Here is a 14,331-nt window from a genome sequence, read left to right as displayed (position 1 = left end):
CCTATTGGAACCATCTAGATATGTCCATGCCCTAGTGATGGCCCTTCAGCTCCAATTGGAACCATCTAGATATGTCCATGCCCTAGTGATGGCCCTTCAGCTCCTATTGGAAACTTTCTCCGCCTCTTCTCCAGCACTGAGCCTGTTTGTCAATGAAAAGTTCAGGTTTTACCTAAATGATGGTTACAGTGCAAAACTGAAATTCTGTGGCTCAAAGCAGCCATCTTGGTTACTGGCAGAGGCTTCATTGCCATTGGTTAGTGCTGAGTTCCTGCCTTTATCTCCCCCTGTCAGAACCCAAGGGCTAATTATGTTCAATCCTAAGGTTTATGTGAATGATGTACAAGGGGGTTTATGGATAAAGGGGGTGGGAACCCTGAAATACCCACCCTTGGGGGAGGATGGGAGTTGTAGTTCTAAAGCACCTGATTGGCCATTGCTAATGCAGTGTAGTAGGAAACATAAGGGACAAATATTATAGGTCACCATTACTCATAGATTATTGGTTTTACCGTGACTTTAACCCTTTCAGCCCTAGAGTTTAAATCCTAAGCACCATTCCCAGATACAATGTTTCATTCAAGGGTGAGGTTTTTGCTCATTTTTTCATTTTTTGTCATATTTTAAAAAAATATTTCTATTAATTGTTTAAAATTATTTTTATTGTTTTTTTTATTTTATTATTAAATATTTTTTTAAAAAAATATTATTTCTATTAATTGTTTATTAGTTAAAATTATTTTTTAATTTTATTAAATATTTTTTTAAAATATTATTTCTATTGTTTATTGCTTAAAATTATTTTTTTATTGTTTTTTATTTTATTATTAAATATTTTTTTAAAATTTTTTTATTTCTATTAATTGTTTATTGCTTAAATTTTTTTTATTTTATTAATAAATATTTTTAAAAAAATATTTCTATTGTTTATTGCTTAGAAATTTTTTTTATTGTTTTTTATTTTATTATTAAATGTTTTTTTATCCAATTATCACAGCAAATTGGTTTAAATGTGTAAAAGTGATATAATGGCAACGATCAGTTATTTAACCCTCTGATTTCAAATCCGCAAATAAATCTGAATGAATATTAAAAAAAATCAAAATGGCAAATAATTGCTTCTTGGCAAAAATTAAAAAAAAAAAAAAATATATATAAACATTAAAAATAATCCCTTCTAGTAAAAAATATAAAAATAGTTAAAAAACATAAAAAATATAGATACTAAGGGGCACATTTACTAAGCCACGAACGGGCCGAATGCGTCCGATTGCGTTTTTTTCGTAATGATCGGTATGTTGCGATTTTTTTGGAAAAATGTCGCGACTTTTTCGTTACTAATACGATTTGTGCGAAAAAACGCGAGCTTTTCGTAGCCATTCCGAAAGTTGCGCAAAATCTGGCGATTTTTCATAGCGTTAAAACTTGCGCAAAAAGTTGCGCTTTTTTCGTAACGTTAAAACTTGCGCGAAACGTCGCACCTTTTAAGTTTTAACGCTACTAAAAAGGCGCAACTTTTCGCGCAAGTTTTAACGCTACGAAAAAAATCGGGCAATTTTGCGTAACTTTCGGAATGGCTACGAAAAACTTGCGTTTTTTCGCGCAAATCGTATTGGTAACGAAAAAGTCGCGGCAATTTCCGAAAAGTCGTAAAGACGCCGAAAAAATCGCAATAAATACGAAAAAGTCGCAAAATGTTCGTTTTCAAGTCGGAATTTTTCCAATTCGGTTCAGATTCGTGTCTTAGTAAATGTGCCCCTAAAAATAATCCATTTTTAAAATTAAATTTAACCACTTTTAAGTAATAAATAAAAAAAATATTCATTTTTTAATAAAGTATAAAAAAAAATCGCTCCTTCATTAAAATAAAAAAAAATAACAAATATACAAATAATTGACTCTTAGTAAAAAAATGTAAAATTCAAAAATAAAAATGAATAAAAAATAATTGCTTCTTAATAAAAAAAATTTAATTTAAAAAACAAACTTCTTTGTAAAGATAGAAAAATACCGCTCTGGGGTAGGAACGACTCGGTAACATACCCCTCTGGGGTAGGAACGACTCGGTAACATACCCCTCTGGGGTAGGAAGGACTCAGTAACATACCCCTCTGGGGTAGGAACGACTCGGTAACATACCCCTCTGGGGTAGGAACGACTCGGTAACATACCCCTCTGGGGTAGGAACGACTCGGTAACATACCCCTCTGGGGTAGGAACGACTCGGTAACATACCCCTCTGGGGTAGGAACGACTCGGTAACATACCCCTCTGGGGTAGGAACGACTCGGTAACATACCCCTCTGGGGTAGGAACGACTCGGTAACATACCCCTCTGGGGTAGGAACGACTCGGTAACATACCCCTCTGGGGTAGGAACGACTCGGTAACATACCCCTCTGGGGTAGGAACGACTCGGTAACATACCCCTCTGGGGTAGGAACGACTCGGTAACATACCCCTCTGGGGTAGGAACGACTCGGTAACATACCCCTCTGGGGTAGGAACGACTCGGTAACATACCCCTCTGGGGTAGGAACGACTCGGTAACATACCCCTCTGGGGTAGGAACGACTCGGTAACATACCCCTCTGGGGTAGAAAGGACTCGGTAACATACCCCTCTGGGGTAGGAACGACTCGGTAACATACCCTCTGGGGTAGGAACGACTCGGTAACATACCCCTCTGGGGTAGGAACGACTCGGTAACATACCCCTCTGGGGTAGGAAATGACTCGGTAACATACCCCTCTGGGGTAGGAACGACTCGGTAACATACCCCTCTGGGGTAGGACTCGTACATACCCCTCTGGGTAGGGACTCGGTAACATACCCCTCTGGGGTAGGAACGACTCTGGGGTAGGGTAACATACCCCTCTGGGTAGGAACGACTCGGTAACATACCCCTCTGGGGTAGAAATGACTCAGTAACATACCCCTCTGGGGTAGGAACGACTCAGTAACATACCCCTCTGGGGTAGGAACGACTCGGTAACATACCCCTCTGGGGTAGAAATGACTCGGTAACATACCCCTCTGGGGTAGAAATGACTCAGTAACATACCCCTCTGGGGTAGAAATGACTCAGTAACATACCCCTCTGGGGTAGGAACGACTCGGTAACATACCCCTCTGGGGTAGAAATGACTCGGTAACATACCCCTCTGGGGTAGAAATGACTCGGTAACATACCCCTCTGGGGTAGAAAGGACTCAGTAACATACGACTGGGAGAGAAGGAGTCTCTGCATTTAACGTGATTATTTGTAGATAAAGGCCCCCCCCCGTGGAGGCAGAATGGTATTTAGGGGGGGGGGGTATCGGTTTCTGCCCCCCCCAACCCCCACCAGGACATTTCCATAAAGCTTTTCACTCTGCATATAGATTGGCGCTCAGACCGGGGCTGTGAATTTACTGCTGTCGGATTTAATTCCCCTTTAATTCTTCAGGCCTGAGAGTGAATGGGTCCTGCTGCGGACTCAGCTGCCCGGATCAATAATGTGTCGTTATGAGGAATTGCCCCTAATCTGATTGGCTCGGGGCTTTATGGGGTAATCAGGGAACGAAACGCCGATTCATTAGCAGAAATCCTTCAGTGAAACCCTGAGGGGGTCGCGGGGCCACAATGTGTCACTAGTGGGTTTTTAATGATCTGATTCCCAGGGTTTAACCAATGAGGTGCGTCGGTGCCTCGGCAGCAGCCAATTACCCCCCCCCCCCCCCGCTACTCGCACTAACGACCCTTTCATTAGATGCCAATGGGCAAATAGCATGGCATCTTGTTGGCACAGAAAAGCCTTGTCAGTCACCCCAATAAAATCCCATCGCACCACAACAACCACCCCATACAGGCTTCATTGCCCGGGGCAGAATGGCACCCACCCCCCTCACACCCAGGGGCAACATATAGACCCCATGCAGATAGTGCCCGGGGCAGAATGGCACCCACCCCCCTCACACCCAGGGGCAACATACAGACCCCATGCAGATAGTGCCCGGGGCAGAATGGCACCCAAACCCCCCCTCACACACAGGGGCAACATACAGACCCCATGCAGATAGTGCCCGGGGCAGAATGGCACCCAAGCCCCCCCCTCACACCCAGGGGCAACATATAGACCCCATGCAGATAGTGCCCATGGCAGAATGGCACCCAAGCCCCCCCCTCACACACACAGGGGCAACATATAGACCCCATGCAGATAGTGCCCGGGGCAGAATGGCACCCAAGCCCTCCCGCACACACACAGGGGCAACATACAGACCCCATGCAGATAGTGCCCGGGGCAGAATGGCACCCAAACCCCCCCCTCACACCCAGGGGCAACATATAGACCCCATGCAGATAGTGCCCGGGGCAGAATGGCACCCAAGCCCTCCCGCACACACACAGGGGCAACATACAGACCCCATGCAGATAGTGCCCGGGGCAGAATGGCACCCAAACCCCCCCTCACACACAGGGGCAACATACAGACCCCATGCAGATAGTGCCCGGGGCAGAATGGCACCCAAACCCCCCCTCACACACACAGGGGCAACATACAGACCCCATGCAGATAGTGCCCGGGGCAGAATGGCACCCAAACCCCCCCTCACACACAGGGGCAACATACAGACCCCATGCAGATAGTGCCCGGGGCAGAATGGCACCCAAACCCCCCCTCACACACACAGGGGCAACATACAGACCCCATGCAGATAGTGCCCGGGGCAGAATGGCACCCAAACCCCCCCTCACACACAGGGGCAACATACAGACCCCATGCAGATAGTGCCCGGGGCAGAATGGCACCCAAGTACCCCCCCCCACACACACAGGGGCAACATACAGACCCCATGCAGATAGTGCCCGGGGCAGAATGGCACCCAAGCCCCCCCCCCCACACACACAGGGGCAACATACAGACCCCATGCAGATAGTGCCCGGGGCAGAATGGCACCCCTACACACATACAGGGGGAAATTACAGACCCCCCCCCCAGTGGGGGTCTCGTTGGGGGGAATGGGGCCAATGTGGTAACACCCCTGCTGAGCCCTGCCCCCCCCCCCCAGTTTTGGCTTGGGCACTGGGGCAATTCAGGGAGCTCTAACTCTGCTGCTCTCAGACTCCTTGAAATGAATGAGATTAAAGGGGAAGTCGAGGGGGCGAGTAATTCACATAAAGTGACAGAGACGTTTGTGGCTTTTCCGGAAAATCATTCATTTCTATTTCTGGCATTGCTGCGCTGCGGGATCTATTTCTGGCATTTCTGCACTGCGGGATCTATTTCTGGCATTGCTGCGCTGCGGGATCTATTTCTGGCATTGCTGTGCTGCGGAATCTATTTCTGGCATTTCTGCGCTGCGGGATCTATTTCTGGCATTGCTGCGCTGCGGAATCTATTTCTGGCATTGCTGCGCTGCGGAATCTATTTCTGGCATTGCTGCGCTGCGGGATCTATTTCTGGCATTTCTGCGCTGCGGGATCTATTTCTGGCATTGCTGCGCTGCGGGATCTATTTCTGGCATTGCTGCGCTGCGGGATCTATTTCTGGCATTGCTGCGCTGCGGAATCTATTTCTGGCATTGCTGCGCTGCGGGATCTATTTCTGGCATTGCTGCGCTGCGGAATCTATTTCTGGCATTGCTGCGCTGCGGAATCTATTTCTGGCATTGCTGCGCTGCGGGATCTATTTCTGGCATTGCTGCGCTGTGGGATCTATTTCTGGCATTGCTGCGGGATCAATTTCTGGCATTGCTGCGGGATCTATTTCTGGCATTGCTGCGCTGCGGGATCTATTTCTGGCATTGCTGCGCTGCGGGATCTATTTCTGGCATTGCTGCGCTGCGGAATCTATTTCTGGCATTGCTGCGCTGCGGAATCTATTTCTGGCATTGCTGCGCTGCGGGATCTATTTCTGGCATTATTGCGGGATCTATTTCTGGCATTGCTGCGCTGCGGAATCTATTTATGGCATTGCTGCGGGATCTATTTCTGGCATTTCTGCGCTGCGGGATCTATTTCTGGCATTGCTGCGCTACGGGATCTATTTCTGGCATTGCTGCGCTGCGGGATCTATTTCTGGCATTGCTGCGCTGCGGGATCTATTTCTGGCATTATTGCGGGATCTATTTCTGGCATTGCTGCGCTGCGGGATCTATTTCTGGCATTGCTGTGGGATCTATTTCTGGCATTGCTGCGCTGCGGGATCTATTTCTGGCATTGCTGCGCTGTGGGATCTATTTCTGGCATTGCTGCGGGATCAATTTCTGGCATTGCTGCGGGATCTATTTCTGGCATTGCTGCGCTGCGGGATCTATTTCTGGCATTGCTGCGGGATCTATTTCTGGCATTGCTGCGGGATCTATTTCTGGCATTGCTGCGGGATCTATTTCTGGCATTGCTGCGCTGCGGGATCTATTTCTGGCATTGCTGCGCTGTGGGATCTATTTCTGGCATTGCTGTGCTGCGGGATCTATTTCTGGCATTGCTGTGCTGCGGGATCTATTTCTGGCATTGCTGCGCTGTGGGATCTATTTCTGGCATTTCTGCGCTGCGGGATCTATTTCTGGCATTGCTGCGCTGCGGGATCTATTTCTGGCATTGCTGCGCTGCGGGATCTATTTCTGGCATTGCTGCGCTGCGGAATCGATTTCTGGCATTGCTGCGCTGCGGGATCTATTTCTGGCATTGCTGCGCTGCGGAATCTATTTCTGGCATTGCTGCGCTGCGGAATCTATTTCTGGCATTGCTGCGCTGCGGGATCTATTTCTGGCATTTCTGCGCTGCGGGATCTATTTCTGGCATTGCTGCGCTGCGGGATCTATTTCTGGCATTGCTGCGCTGCGGAATCTATTTCTGGCATTGCTGCGCTGCGGAATCTATTTCTGGCATTGCTGCGCTGCGGGATCTATTTCTGGCATTATTGCGGGATCTATTTCTGGCATTGCTGCGCTGCGGAATCTATTTATGGCATTGCTGCGGGATCTATTTCTGGCATTTCTGCGCTGCGGGATCTATTTCTGGCATTGCTGCGCTACGGGATCTATTTCTGGCATTGCTGCGCTGCGGGATCTATTTCTGGCATTGCTGCGCTGCGGGATCTATTTCTGGCATTATTGCGGGATCTATTTCTGGCATTGCTGCGCTGCGGGATCTATTTCTGGCATTGCTGTGGGATCTATTTCTGGCATTGCTGCGCTGCGGGATCTATTTCTGGCATTGCTGCCGCTGTGGGATCTATTTCTGGCATTGCTGCGGGATCAATTTCTGGCATTGCTGCGGGATCTATTTCTGGCATTGCTGCGCTGCGGGATCTATTTCTGGCATTGCTGCGGGATCTATTTCTGGCATTGCTGCGGGATCTATTTCTGGCATTGCTGCGGGATCTATTTCTGGCATTGCTGCGCTGCGGGATCTATTTCTGGCATTGCTGCGCTGTGGGATCTATTTCTGGCATTGCTGTGCTGCGGGATCTATTTCTGGCATTGCTGTGCTGCGGGATCTATTTCTGGCATTGCTGCGCTGTGGGATCTATTTCTGGCATTTCTGCGCTGCGGGATCTATTTCTGGCATTGCTGCGCTGCGGGATCTATTTCTGGCATTGCTGCGCTGCGGGATCTATTTCTGGCATTGCTGCGCTGCGGAATCGATTTCTGGCATTGCTGCGCTGCGGGATCTATTTCTGGCATTGCTGCGCTGCGGAATCTATTTCTGGCATTGCTGCGCTGCGGAATCTATTTCTGGCATTGCTGCGCTGCGGGATCTATTTCTGGCATTTCTGCGCTGCGGGATCTATTTCTGGCATTGCTGCGCTGCGGGATCTATTTCTGGCATTGCTGCGCTGCGGAATCTATTTCTGGCATTGCTGCGCTGCGGAATCTATTTCTGGCATTGCTGCGCTGCGGGATCTATTTCTGGCATTATTGCGGGATCTATTTCTGGCATTGCTGCGCTGCGGAATCTATTTATGGCATTGCTGCGGGATCTATTTCTGGCATTTCTGCGCTGCGGGATCTATTTCTGGCATTGCTGCGCTACGGGATCTATTTCTGGCATTGCTGCGCTGCGGGATCTATTTCTGGCATTGCTGCGCTGCGGGATCTATTTCTGGCATTATTGCGGGATCTATTTCTGGCATTGCTGCGCTGCGGGATCTATTTCTGGCATTGCTGTGGGATCTATTTCTGGCATTGCTGCGCTGCGGGATCTATTTCTGGCATTGCTGCGCTGTGGGATCTATTTCTGGCATTGCTGCGGGATCAATTTCTGGCATTGCTGCGGGATCTATTTCTGGCATTGCTGCGCTGCGGGATCTATTTCTGGCATTGCTGCGGGATCTATTTCTGGCATTGCTGCGGGATCTATTTCTGGCATTGCTGCGGGATCTATTTCTGGCATTGCTGCGCTGCGGGATCTATTTCTGGCATTGCTGCGCTGTGGGATCTATTTCTGGCATTGCTGCGCTGCGGGATCTATTTCTGGCATTGCTGTGCTGCGGGATCTATTTCTGGCATTAATTAAGCCTTTGGTCTATTTATGGATCCCGGGGGGGGGGTGGGTGCCTGGGGGGGGTGCCCAATGGTGCCCAAGTTCTATGGGATATTGGGAGCAGGAACGTTCCGGGTTATTTGTACCGAATGATAAATAACAATGAGTGAATCTGTCCCGGATAATTCACAAAATGGCGGAATGACCTGGGGGGGGGGGCAGGTATTTAGCGAATCAGATCACGGCGTATTCTCAGTATTTCAGCTTTATGCTAATTATCCCTTTAAGTTCACGTCTCCCCCCGGCGCCGGTGAGTTACGGCCCCTCCGCTCCTTCCGGAACATTCCGGCACATTCCGGGTCAGTGCGGCGCCGGGGTCACTCGCTGATACTGATTTGTGGCGGATTGAAGCGAAGGCGCGAGGGGCGACGTGACGGGTTCAGTAATATTTCCGCGTCTCCGAGCGACCGGAGCGACGGGATAAAAGTCACCGGCGGGGAGAGCGCAGCTCCGCGTCCCACTGTGACCCCCAAACATTTCACTTGCACCTCCCAATCTTTCCAGGGGTCACGGAGCTGAAAGATGACATTTTATCTATGAAATTAACCTTTTCTTTATATGCGATTGATGCGCTAATTACCCAGCGCTGTCGCCCGAGGGGCAAACGAGTCGCTCTAATGCTTTCTTCCCTTTCATTGGAGGCCGATCAGTCATGTGATAAGGCTTTATTATAGTCAGTGTACCCCGACTGTGAGCCTGACCCCCAACATCACTGCCCAACCTCACTAATGGGGCTGAATGGGAGCAACTCCCAGCAACACTGTTCCACCATCTAGTGGGAACCTTCCCAGAGGGGCAGGGGCAGTTATAGCAGCAAGGGGAGGGGCAACCCAACTGCCTCCCTGTGGGATGGAACCCCGACTGTGAGCCTGATCCCCAACATCACTGCCCAACTTTACTAATGGGGCTGAATGGGAGCAACTCCCAGCAACACTGTTCCACCATCTAGTGGGAACCTTCCCAGAAGGGCAGGGGCAGTTATAGCAGCAAGGGGAGGGGCAACCCAACTGCCCCCCTGTGGGATGGAACCCCGACTGTGAGCCTGACCCCCATAATCAGTGATTGCTGTACAGCTGGATACCAAGGCTGGTTATGTCCATTATAAATGATTATTACCAGTATGGCAGCTCCCAGCCAATTGCCCAGACCAGAGGTAGGAAAATAAAGGGCAAGTAGTCGCTACCGGCAATATAAATAAAGCTTTCGGCGCCGGGGAAAGCGCGAATACGAGACTCATTCTATAAATAACTGTTTCTGCCTAATTTAATGCGGGAATAAAAGGCGCTTGCGGCCCCGGCGGCTGTTAACAAGATTGTCAAATAATGTAATTATTTTCTGGAAACATAATATTCCCCGTTAGCGCTTTATGACTCTACACTTAATTGTGGTTGGAGCTGTGGGTCTGCGGCTCAATCAATAGGGAACAGCTGTTTGTTCCTGGCGCCGGCGCCTCAATACGAGAGATAAAGAATGAAATATTCCCGTATGTCTGGGGCCCCCCGGTGCCCCTGCACCCCCCCCCATGTTATTGCCCTATTGCCTCACCAAAGGGAATGTTGGAACCGAAGCTTCCAAATCTGCCTCCGCCATGTATTTGGGTGAGAAGCCCCAGTTCCACCGGCCTCAGGGGCCCCTAACTGGGAGCTTCTCTATTGGCCGGATGTGTATGGGACACCTTATTGCCCCCCCCCCCCCCCGGGTCTTTAGCTTTACTATGTACCTTAAGGTGGAGATGGGCCCTACTGACCTCTTAAGCAAAGGCATTGGGATTATTGGGGGGCAGGATGTTAAATGTCCTTTTTCCCCTTTATTCATCCAGACCCCCTGCCAAAGGGTCCAGGGGATACCCTATAACCCCCATACCTTATACCCCATTCCCCATACCCTACCCCATGCCCCGTATCCCACACTCAGTACCCCATACCCACATACCCCATTCCCTATGCCCCATACTCTATACCTCACACCCTCTACCCCAAGCCCCATTCCCCATACCCTATACCCCATTCCCCATACCCTTTATCCCACACCCAATACCCCATACCCCCAAACCCCATGCCCCATTCCCTATACCCCGTACTCTATACCCCATGCCCCACGCGCTAATACCTCATGTCCCATACCCCGTACCCTATACTCCACACCCAATACCCTATGCCCCATACCTTGTACCCTATACCCCATCCCCCTTACCCCACCCTATACCCCATCCCCCTTACCCTACCCCATGCCCTGTATCCCATACCAACATACCCCATTCCCTATACCCCATACTCTATGCCCCATACTCTATACCCCATTCCCCATACCCTACCCCATGCCCTGTATCCCATACCAACATACCCCATTCCCTATACCCCATACTCTATGCCCCATTCCCCATACCCTACTCCATGTCCCGTATCCCACACTCAGTACCCCATACCCACATACCCCATTCCCTATATCCTATGCCCCATACTCTATGCCCCATTCCCCATACTCTATACCTCATACCCTCTACCCCATGCCCCATACTCTATACCCCATTCCCTATACCCCATACTCTATGCCCCATTCCCCATACTCTATACCCCATACTCTATGCCCCATTCCCCATACTCTATACCCCATTCCCTATACCCCATACTCTATGCCCCATTCCCTATACTCTATACCCCATTCCCTATACCCCATACTCTATGCCCCATTCCCTATACTCTATACCCCATTCCCTATACCCCATACTCTATGCCCCATTCCCCATACTCTATACCCCATTCCCCATACCCTTTCCCATGCCCTATATCCCACACCCAATACCCCATACCCCCAAACCCCATTCCCTATACCCCGTACTCTATACCCCATACACCTTAATACCTCATGTCCCATACCCCATACTCCACACCCTATACCCTATGCCCCATACCTTGTACCCTATACCCCATCCCCTTTACCCCACCCTATATCCGATTCCCCTTAACCCACCCCATACCCCATACCCCATACAATTCGCTAAATTGTAGAAAAATTCACGAAATGCTGAAACATTTCTGAAAAGTGGCTACGGCATGACTTTTTTTGATGGGCCCGCAACTTTTTTGACAGGACTGCGACTGTGACTTTTTCCTCACCCAGCAAATTTTTTCCACGCTGATTTTTTGCACCCATTTGGCAAAAAAATCCGCCAATGGCGAAATGCAGAATTCACAAAACTGTGGAAAAAAACATGAAACGGTGAAAAAATTGCAAAACATGGTAACTTTGTAACTTTTTTTGATGCAACTGCAACTTTTTTGACATTTTTTGATGCAAGCGCAAAGTATTTGACAATTGTGAATTGTGACGTGGCTACCGCATGACTTTTTTTGATGGACCCACAACTTTTTTGACGTGGCTTTATTCTGATGCAACCGCAACTTTTTCTTGACACGACTGCATCTTTTTTTATGCAACCGTGACTTTTTCTTTGCCCAGCAAATTTTTTCCATGATGATTTTTTGCACCCATTTGGCGAAAAAAATCCAGCAATGGCGAAATGCAGAATTCTTGAAACTGTGTAAAAAATCGTGAAACGGTGAAAAAAATATGCAGTTACTGTGTGATTTTTTTAACGCAACTTTTTTGATGCGTCCCTGAAATTTTTGCTGCAACAGCAATGTATTTGACAAGTGTGAAAAATTTGTGAGTCGCGGCTACTGCGCAACTTTTTTTGATGCGTGTGACTTTTTTGATGCACCCGCAATATATTTGCTATGACCGCAACTTTTTAAACTTTTTCCTCACTCTGCAAATTTTTTCTGTGGCAAATTGTTATGGCTGTTTAGCAAATAAATCCCTCAAGGGCAAAACGCGGAATTTGGCTGTGAATCCGTGACTGGCAACACATTTGGCTCATCACTAGTGATGGGCGAATCTGTTCCGTTTCACCGAAAAATTTGCGAATCTTTCAAAAGATCCGCGAAATGGCAAAAAATTTGCTAAACGCGAAAGTGTCATGTGGCAAAAATAGTCGCCCGTGGCTATTATTTTGTCGTGCAACTATTATTTTGTCGTGCAACTATTATTTTGTCGAACGGCTATTATTTTGTCGCCCGCGGCTATTATTTTGTCGCCCGCGGCTATTATTTTGTCACCCGCGGCTATTATTTTGTCGCACAGCTATTATCTTGTAGCCCACGGCTATTATTTTGTCGCACGGCTATTATTTTGTCGCCCGCGGCTATTATTTTGTCGCCCCCGACTATTATTTTGTCGCCCGCGGCTATTATTTTGTCACCCGCGGCTATTATTTTGTCGCCCGCAGCTATTATTTTGTCGCCCGCGGCTATTATTTTGTCACACAGTTATTATCTTGTAGCCCACGGCTATTATTTTGTCATCCGCGGCTATTATTTCGGTGCGCGGCTTTTCTTTTTTAACGCCAGGGACAATTTTTGGACGTGCGGCGAATTTTTCCGTGGCTAATTTTTTCATCCGTTTTGCGAAACAATTCGCCAATGGCGAAATGCGGAAATTCGCAGTGAATCCATGCCTGGTGAAACATTTCGCCCATCACTACTCATCACTAATAAAGAGCGTTGGGCGAGTGTTAGTAAAAGAGAGAAACATTTGGCCAATTCTCCATCTTTCTCAGCTCCGTGGCCAAACCCACCGCATTGTTGTCCCTTTGTGCGCCCCTCCGAGACCGCGGAACAGACGAGTTCAAAGAGCGAGACTTCTTATTCTCCCTTTCCACGTCGAGCGCTTTCAACTTCTCATTTCAAAGTCGCCTCTCTGTGGCGGTTCAAAGACGCGGGGGCTCGCGGGGGGTCGGACAGGAGCAAAGGTTGCACTACAAAGGCAAGGACTTCATAGGCGTCTGAGGCTTGGACTTATCAATAAACAAGCCATGTTCTAATGCCGGCGGTCCCGGCCGTCCCTTCCTGCACAATATCCCCCCCCCCCCAGTATGAAGAATTCATTGGAACGGCCCAAAAGAACGATTAAAAGCAGCGGATTTAGGATGCAAAACGGGCCGGGCGTTGGCCGGTGATGGAGACTTTCTGAAGTTCTGAGGGAAACGTCTTGTTCCGGTTTAGTATTCATGGCGGCGCCCCCCCTCTCCCCTCGCTCGCCTTTTATCTGCCGGCCCACCAGATATGAAGCGCTGTTAATTGGTCCTCGGGGAGGCCGCCGGCCCGGCGCTTCTCTATGGCTGCTTCCTTGATATGGGGCACACGTGCGCATTCCTCCGGAGATAAACAGAGCGTCGGCGCAACGTGGGGGGGGGGGCGCGGGGACGCAGGAGGGGGGGACGCTGCTTTCAGCAATAAACACAGAACTTTCATTTCTCATGGACTCGTTTCTGCCCAATTGGCTGCTCTATTGCCCCCCCCCCGGGCAAATCTATTGGCCATCCTGTAGGGAAATCCCACCGACTGCCAACCGTTCCTTCCAACTGCCCAAATTGGAGTCCTTTTTAGAAATAAATGCGCTGAGGCAACTGGGTCTTATTATCCCTGTGTCCCTGTTGGTGGAAACTGAACTGTATCTCTCTGTATTCCTTTTCTATCTTAGATATCTGTGGGGGGGCCTCCTTCCTTGCTTCCTATACTTCCCCTCGTTCTAACCCTTCAGGCTCTTTGGCCTCTATGGTAAATAAAAAGCCATGGTCTCCGTAGTGGACAAGCTCCAGCCTCTATACTTGACCACTGTTGGACTGGGGTGTCCTGGGCCCCCCACCCCCTGCTGACTGCTCCCCCCCTCCAAGTGCAGGGGGGCGCCAATGCTTCAGATCAGGTCTGGGTTGGCAGGGCCCACATGGTTTTTCCCCAG

Source organism: Xenopus tropicalis, chromosome 3, assembly GCF_000004195.4.
Source record: "Xenopus tropicalis strain Nigerian chromosome 3, UCB_Xtro_10.0, whole genome shotgun sequence".
Classification (NCBI taxonomy): Eukaryota; Metazoa; Chordata; class Amphibia; order Anura; family Pipidae; genus Xenopus; species Xenopus tropicalis.
Note: the sequence above shows the minus strand (reverse complement) of the source record.